A 7,968-nucleotide genomic window follows, 5' to 3' on the forward strand; every position below is an offset into this window, starting at 1 on the left:
CCCCCATTGGGTACCGTTTTAATAGATAGATGTACTTTATTACACAGTTAAGATTTCCTGTGACAGCGAAGCTGAATGAGTCTCTTGGAGAAGGAGCTCTGCTGTCTGTCCCGTGTGAGGTGGAGAGGATGGTCCGGGTTTATCCATGATAGATAACAGTTTGTCCAACAATCCTCCTCTCCACCACAGCTTCAAATGTTTCCGGCTTGCAGCCTTTTACAGAGCCAGCTTTCTTAATCAGTTTGTGAAGTCTGTTAGTGTCGCTGGCTCCGATGCTGCTCCCCCAGCGGAGCGCATCAAAGTTCTCAGGGCAGATTCAAGCTGAAGACCATATTCGTAATGGTTTTCGACCTGTGCCATGTCTACACAGACGGCGTAAAACAAGGAGCAAGAAGACAGAGCAGTGTTGTTCTCTGAAAATGTTTGTGCAACACAAAGCAAGTGCACAAAAATTGAATAATTTGTATACATCACATCCTGTCAAGGGTCAGACCACAGCATGGGTCCTTGTAAAAAATACTGCAACTCCCACACAGTGAACATCTTCCAGGGACTTCTTTCCAACATGATGGGATTTCAGAGAACACCGCCTGTGGAGGCAGTACCTCTCTAAAAAGACATAAAGTGGAAGGATATAGTCATTAAACTGCTCTCGTAAAATCAGGGTTGGCTGAATAGCTGCATACTGAAATATGTTGTGCAGAGCCACCTCACAGTTTGTCTGGAATAAATCTCTTCACATGGTTAAATATGACACCTGTCACCGGGTGTATTCCTTGAGAGTGGGTTTTGAAAATGACTGATCCTTCACTCAGAGCAATTTCAATTTCCATTCAAGTTAACAGTGAGTCCAGGGGGAATTTTTTTTCCAATTTTTTAAATATCTAAATATGAGAATATTTTATTTTTTTTCTACAGTATTTGCAGAAGAAGTATTTGTACAAAAAATGATCAGTAATTCTTGACTTGATATCAGCAGAATGTAGCACTTCTGCTACATGGAGGAGTGCAAAAATGCAAAAAAGCTACAAAAAACAAAACAATCATAAGTGTCATACAGTATACCCTGCAGGGTGGTATTCACTTTTTAGCACCAAACAACCAAGCAGAAAAATAAAAAAACAATATCTATACTGACTGAGTCAAACTGTTTGTGTACAAGTGACTAATTTTGCTAATAAAATGATAAACCTGCTGTTGCAACAGTAAAACTGCTCATTTGGCAAAAGTTGGAGATTAATATTGGCTTAAATCCCAGAGAATCATTCCACTAAAAATGGATCCTTCATTTTAATTCGAACCACAGTGCAAGTTAAATTGGGTATAAATATCCTCAATAAATTCATGTGACTGCATCAGGTTTCATATTATACATGATTTAATGTTACTTTTTCTTTTACCTTCGCTCTCGAGGGTTTTATTGCCTGCTGTTTACAGTTTGTAAATCACAGTGAACTCATTGTACATGTGAGACAGAATACATTTCAGCATAAATAGTATTCAAATAAGATGTACAATTGAATAAAGTTTAGTGGAGAAGTACAGCGATTCAATTTCAACGTACAGACACGTTTATTGTGTGTGTCGTTGCTTTGCTCTGCCTGGCCTGTAAACACTTGGGTCAAGCCTTTGGATCAACTGGATCCGTGACAGGTAGATGAATCAAAACAAAAACTCAGGAGACCATGGTTTGAGGTAAAAGGTGTCTTTGGTCTTCACTCGCAGTTCAATTGATCATACATAAGAGTCAGTCCAGATAAGGCAAACCAAAAAAAAAGGATAGGTTAAAAAGCCAAAATCCCCAAAACACAAACAAAGGTCATACACAGGGAAGCTACACTAGGAAAAATAGGGAAAAAATCTGGAATGCATGCACACGAGGGTAACAAGACAATCTGGCAAAGAACAACGGAATGGGCAGACAATATAAAAGGAAAAGCAGGGACAGGAAACTAGCAATGATGTCATGTAGTGATTTGACAGGGAACCAGGAACTGAAAAGACAGGACGTGTTAGTAATGTCCAAAATAATACAGGAAATGGAATGTGCAGGAACTGCATGGGATGTAACAGGATCCTTATCATTTGAAGGGAAGATGGCTGAAAGTGATAGCATGAGTCTGCAACTCAACATGTACATAAGACAACTATTATTTGTAACCGGTGCCTTCATTATTCTCAGCAGGTCTTGATAGAAGGCCTCAGATTGAACTGTAAGGTTTGGAAGCATGTCATTCCTAAACTTTTGACTCCACCGTCTTCCTCAACACCACCTTTTCCTTGAAGGCAGAGGAGGTTAGAGGCATCAATCATCCCCTAAAAAAATGTGTTGGATACTTGGAAATGAATTATGAAAATATACTTGGTGCGACCACCAGTCAGCTCAGATATGAAATTAATGATTTTTAGGAAAATTGCAAAGAGTTTGAAAATGAACCCCTCGGTTAAGTCACTGCAGTTTGACATATAACATACAATAGAATAGAATACCATAGAAAATGGGATTTTCTATTGTAGAATAGAACAGAAAATGAGTGTATATGACTCCTATTCAGAGACCAATTTTGAAAATCAAAACTGAACTACCAGTATTACAGTAAAACGTTGAATATTTACAGAACATCACTCAAGGAAGAGTACAAACAGTACAACTGTGGGGGTTTTAATTTGTTTTTACTGCGACAATATGTGACTAACCATGAGCCCACATCAGTACCTCAGGTGGCAAAGCACCAGCGTAAACAATGAGTGGCCCAGGACATAAAATGATCTCCAATTACACAATCCAAAAATCCACAGGTGGATAGGGGGCTGTCTGCCCTCGTATTGTCAATATTGCGAAACAGGTTTCGATAAAGCCAGAAAACCTCTGGCACCTGACACACTGTCGGTTAGACCCCACTGTGCAACTGAAACGTGACCGAAAACAAGCAAACAATGAGACAACAGACATACAGAGACATGCTCGCTGTATTTGCCACAGCTTTCTGTCTGATGTCTGTGAGCCATTCAGCTCCTCTGGCCTGTGAAGACCTGCTCCGCCCTTAGGATCAACTTCTTGCTTGTTAATGTTTTCAATTAATGTTGTGACCACACTAAATTAACAAAGAATGTGTTCTCATTGAGATTCTATGCATGACTAATTGATTTCCTCATTTTCAACATGGTGTTTTTGTAATCTTTTATTTATTTATTTATTTTTATTCTTTTTTTTTGTAATCTGAATGCTTCCAATTATGTGAAAAACCTTTGACATTCACAATCCCAGAATTTAAATGGTTGGTAAAAGACTCTTCCCTCTGGCATCAACAGAGAGACAGTTTTGCAAAACTGGTTGTTTCTAATCCAACTAATTATTGGACAAACAGAGAGTAATGTTGTGTAGGTAGAACGCAATAGGTTATACATTTTTATTATGTATGTTTGTTTGCGTGTGCTAAAGCTCAGTGTCTCAGGCAGCCCAGTGTGAACGAAGTATCATGAATTTCAAATCACAAACTCAAATTTGACCTGGCAGGTTGAAAATGAAAATCAGCAATGATTTTATTCATTTAATTCATCTTCATAGTTATCTCTGCATAGTTTAACAGCCGGTTAGTTTCAATATTTAATGCCAAATAGAAGGCAACTACTGTTGATATCTGCAGTTTATTCATTACAGATATTCCATCACAAATATTCATTTTACAGAACTTAAATCCAAGAGCAGAAAAGAGATCAAAGTAATGGATTTCATTTCTACCCAAAACATTAACATAGGCGAGAGAGAGCCAGGAAGAAAAACGTCCTTTGCAAACAATCAATAGTGCAGGACTCAAAGTTGTATTTGATATCACAGACATAGAGTCTACACCTGTAATAGGGACTTTGCTCTCCGGTATTTTCCGTATTGTGAAACTGGAGGTTTCAGGAACATCTATAAAAAGCCATCAGACCTCTTCCCTGACCACATTCTCCCCAGCAAACAACACAATATGTTTTTCATTGCATTGGCTGTCGCTCTGCTCTGCTTAGTGTCTGTGAGCATTTCAGCTCCTCTGGCCTGTGAAGAATTGGTCCGGCCTTTGGATCAACTGGACCTCAGTCATTTGGAGGGAAGGTGGGCTTTAGCTGCAGGCGGCCTGAGCCATCTGCCGAACCTGGAGCGGTTCAGACAAAGAGACAGTGCCGCTGTAAACTTCTCCCGCAACACCAGTGACAGCGCCATTTCCTACACTCGCAGCATCCGCTTAGAGAACAAGTGCACGTTTAACACCTACAACATCTCACTCGAAGGCAGCAGCTTCGTTATCAGTGGCTCAAACTTCACCATGACCTTCCTCTACACGTCCTGTCCAGACTGTCTGGTGCTGCGCTTTGATAACAAGGCAAAACAACTGAGGAACATGTACCTGTTCAGCAGGAGGAGGGAGCTGGAGCAGGAGGAGATGGAGGAGTTCACGGCTCAGACGGGGTGTCTGGACATGCTGCCACCTGTTCTGATGGATCCCACCAAAGAGCTTTGTCCAGAAGAGGTCACCAGAGGGGAAGAGGGACAAAAGGCTTAACACACTCTCATGATGTATGGTCACAGTCAGAAATGCTTTGTACCACTACTGCATAGTGCTGTTTCCCTTTACAAAGATAGTGACTTCAATTGACGAGAGAAATTGTGTGAAAAACATGTTAATAAAGTATAGTATCCTGACAGCAGACTGCAGATGCTTGGCCGAATTTTTTTCAGGGTCTTTTTGTGCTTTTGTGTCCAGAGTCTATTGTTGCTAAAGCAGATAAACAGAATCCTATTCATCAGCATTTTTAGAAAGCATCATGTTACTGTTCAGATTAATTGAAACAAGTCAAATGTTAAACAATTAATACAATATATTGATGTAACACAGAAAAATGAAATAGAGTTGTCATTTGGCAGACTTGGTCATTTTTTTAAAACCCTATCACCATTAATGTATCAATTTATTTCTTGATGTTTTGTGCACTTCTTGAGCAGCAGGTCATAACTGACAAGTGTAACCTTGAATATCCTGTAAATACATTTGAACTAAATTAGTTCTATGATACTTTGAACAGAAAGATAATCATCTACGATTTTGGAAATAGTTGAACCTTTTTGAGAAATATGCTGATTTGGTTTTCAGGTGAGAACATTGATATTCTTATTTTTCAGGTAACTGTGACACTACAGTCAGCAGCTGGCTAGCTTAGATTAACACAAAGTGGTGTGTGTGTGTGTGTGTGTGTGTGTGTGTGTGTGTGTGTGTGTGTGTGTGTGTTCTGTGTTGCAATAGTGGACTTCATGCAGTTTGGACTATAAAACTGGACAGTCCTTTCAGAAGAGACATTACAACTGAGAAAGCAGGTTGAAAGGCAAAGACTCGATATTAACACAGAACTTGCAAAACCTCCACACACAGAGACATGTTTGCTGTGTGTGCCGTTGCTTTCATGTGCTTGATGTCTGTGAGCCATTCAGCTCCGATGGCCTGTGAAAAGTTGGTCCAGCCTTTAAATCGGCTAGAGCCTCATAAATTCCAGGGTAAATGGGCTTTGATTGCAGACAGTCTCAACAACACGGCATCCATGGAGGCCCTGAGACGAAGAGACAGCATCACTCTGTACTTCTCCAACTCCAGTGGAGATTCCACCTTCTCTTTTACCCAAATCAACCGCTTCGGTGATCTGTGCCAGTATCTGCGCTACAACGTCTCGGTACAACACAACACTTTCAACTTTGATGTGCAGGATCACTCTTACCTCACGGGATCTTTCCTCTACACATCCTGTCCGGACTGTGTGGTGATGCAGTGGAGCTTAAAGTCAAGGAGTCGGACCACCTCCCTTCTCCTGCTCAGTAGGAGAAGGGAGGTGGGGCAGAAGGAGATGGAGGAGTTCAGGGAGCAGCTGAGGTGCTATCAGCTGCCTACACCGGTTGTGATGGATCCCACGAAGGATCTTTGTCCAGAACAGTCGGACCGCCGACCAACAGCAGAACCAGAACCAGAAGCAGCAGCAGCAGCAGCAGCAGCAGCAACAGCCCAGATAAAGGAGACAACAGCAGAACAAGAAAAATGAAGGAATTTGCCACATTTTACAGGATATTGTGGGGGAAAAAAGTCAATGTCACATGCTTTGTACAGGTTGTATATTTTCATATCCATCTGAATATCCTGATGTATTAGGTGTTAAAGTTATTAAACACAACTCATATAATAAAATGTTCTTGTCATGGAGCAATGTTTACTTTCAACCCAGTGATGCTGCCAATATCACATGGCATGATGGGATTTATTAGAAAACAATGTCTGTTTCAGTGTTTTTGTTTAAAAGAAAATATATCCCTGATGTAATGCCACTGACAGTTTGAGCAATCAGTGTTATCTTTTCCTCTAATATGTGGACACCAACTGAGGAAAGAGAAATGCTGAATTCATAAACGAAATGAAAAACATCAGAGAGTGCGTTGTGCATTGTATATAGGCTGCTGTACTGTATATACACTATCCTATATCATTCCCACCACAGTTATAAAATTATTTTTAAAAATGTACGTAACATTAAACATCTCTGACTCGGTGTTCTGTGTCATTGTTTCATTGTAGAGCTGTGAGCAGTACGCCACTGTGTTCATGTGCTAAAAGAGAGTTTCCCTGTTACTTGAATCGATGGCTAACAAATGCACCAATAGACAATTACACCAATTCATCCAAAGAATTCTCTGGCGCCACTACTGCTGTCTATACACAAAAACATTTCAATTCATGCTTGTGTGTGTGTGTGTGTGTGTGTGTGTGTGTGTGTGTGTGTGTGTGTGTGAGATGGGATTTGGTCTTTTTATTTTTGTCTTTCTTTGGCTACCTAAAATACCATGAAAAGTATTTCCCTTTACAATGTCCCTCATCTAGCCTGAGTAAATATTAAAGGATTGTGAGCGACCCAAAAGAGAGCCAAACACTGTTAAGAATAAACAGAACAGTCAAACTCACCAAACAGTCCTTCATTTCACAATTGGAATATCCAAATACTGTAATTGGGACTCTGCTCTTTACATTGGCAGGATGGTGGAACTGAAGGTCCTGAGATAACTATAAAACCAGCCAGTCTTTTTTAAGAGCCTAGTTTCAGTTGGATACTATACCGTAGGACTGAGCTGATATAAATATTACTTGCAGATTGACGCTGCAGTATTTTACAAGAGACATGTTTGCTCTTTGTGTCATCGCTCTCTTCTGCTTGCTGTCCGTGAGCCATTCAGCTCCTCTGACCAGTTATCAAATGCCTCCTCATGTGGAGACACAACGAATCGCAGTGGGGGATCTGACCTGTGAAGATGTGATCCGGCCTTTGGATCAACTGGACCAACATCAGTTGGAGGGACGACGAGTCTTAGTCGCAGGTGGTCTGAGGGAACTGGCTCACCAGGAGCGTTTCAAGAGTAGAGACAGTGCCACCATTCACTTTGCCAATGACAGTGAAACCTCACAAATCACCCTCAAACGCGTCTTCGGTTTCAAAGACAGCTGTGAATACCTGAACTCCAACATCTCACTCGAAGGCAGCAGCTTCCTTATCAGTGGCTCCAACATCACCGTGACCTTCCTCTACACGTCCTGTCCAGACTGTCTGGTGCTGCGCTTTGATAACAATGCAAAACAACCGAGGAACGTGTACCTGTTCAGCAGGAGGAGGGAGCTGGAGCAGGAGGAGATGGAGGAGTTCACGGCTCAGACGGGGTGTCTGGACATGCTGCCACCTGTTCTGATGGATCCCACCAAAGAGCTTTGTCCAGAAGAGGTCACCAGAGGGGAAGAGGGACAAAAGGCTTAACACACTCTCATGATGTATGGTCACGGTCAGAAATGCTTTGTACCACTACTACATAGTGCTGTTTCCCTTTACAAAGATAGTGACTTCAATTGATGAGAGAAATTGTGTGAAAAAACGTGTTAATAAAGTATGGTATCCTGACAGCAG

The sequence above is a fragment of the Scophthalmus maximus genome, chromosome 8, assembly GCF_022379125.1.
Source record: "Scophthalmus maximus strain ysfricsl-2021 chromosome 8, ASM2237912v1, whole genome shotgun sequence".
NCBI lineage: Eukaryota > Metazoa > Chordata > Actinopteri > Pleuronectiformes > Scophthalmidae > Scophthalmus > Scophthalmus maximus.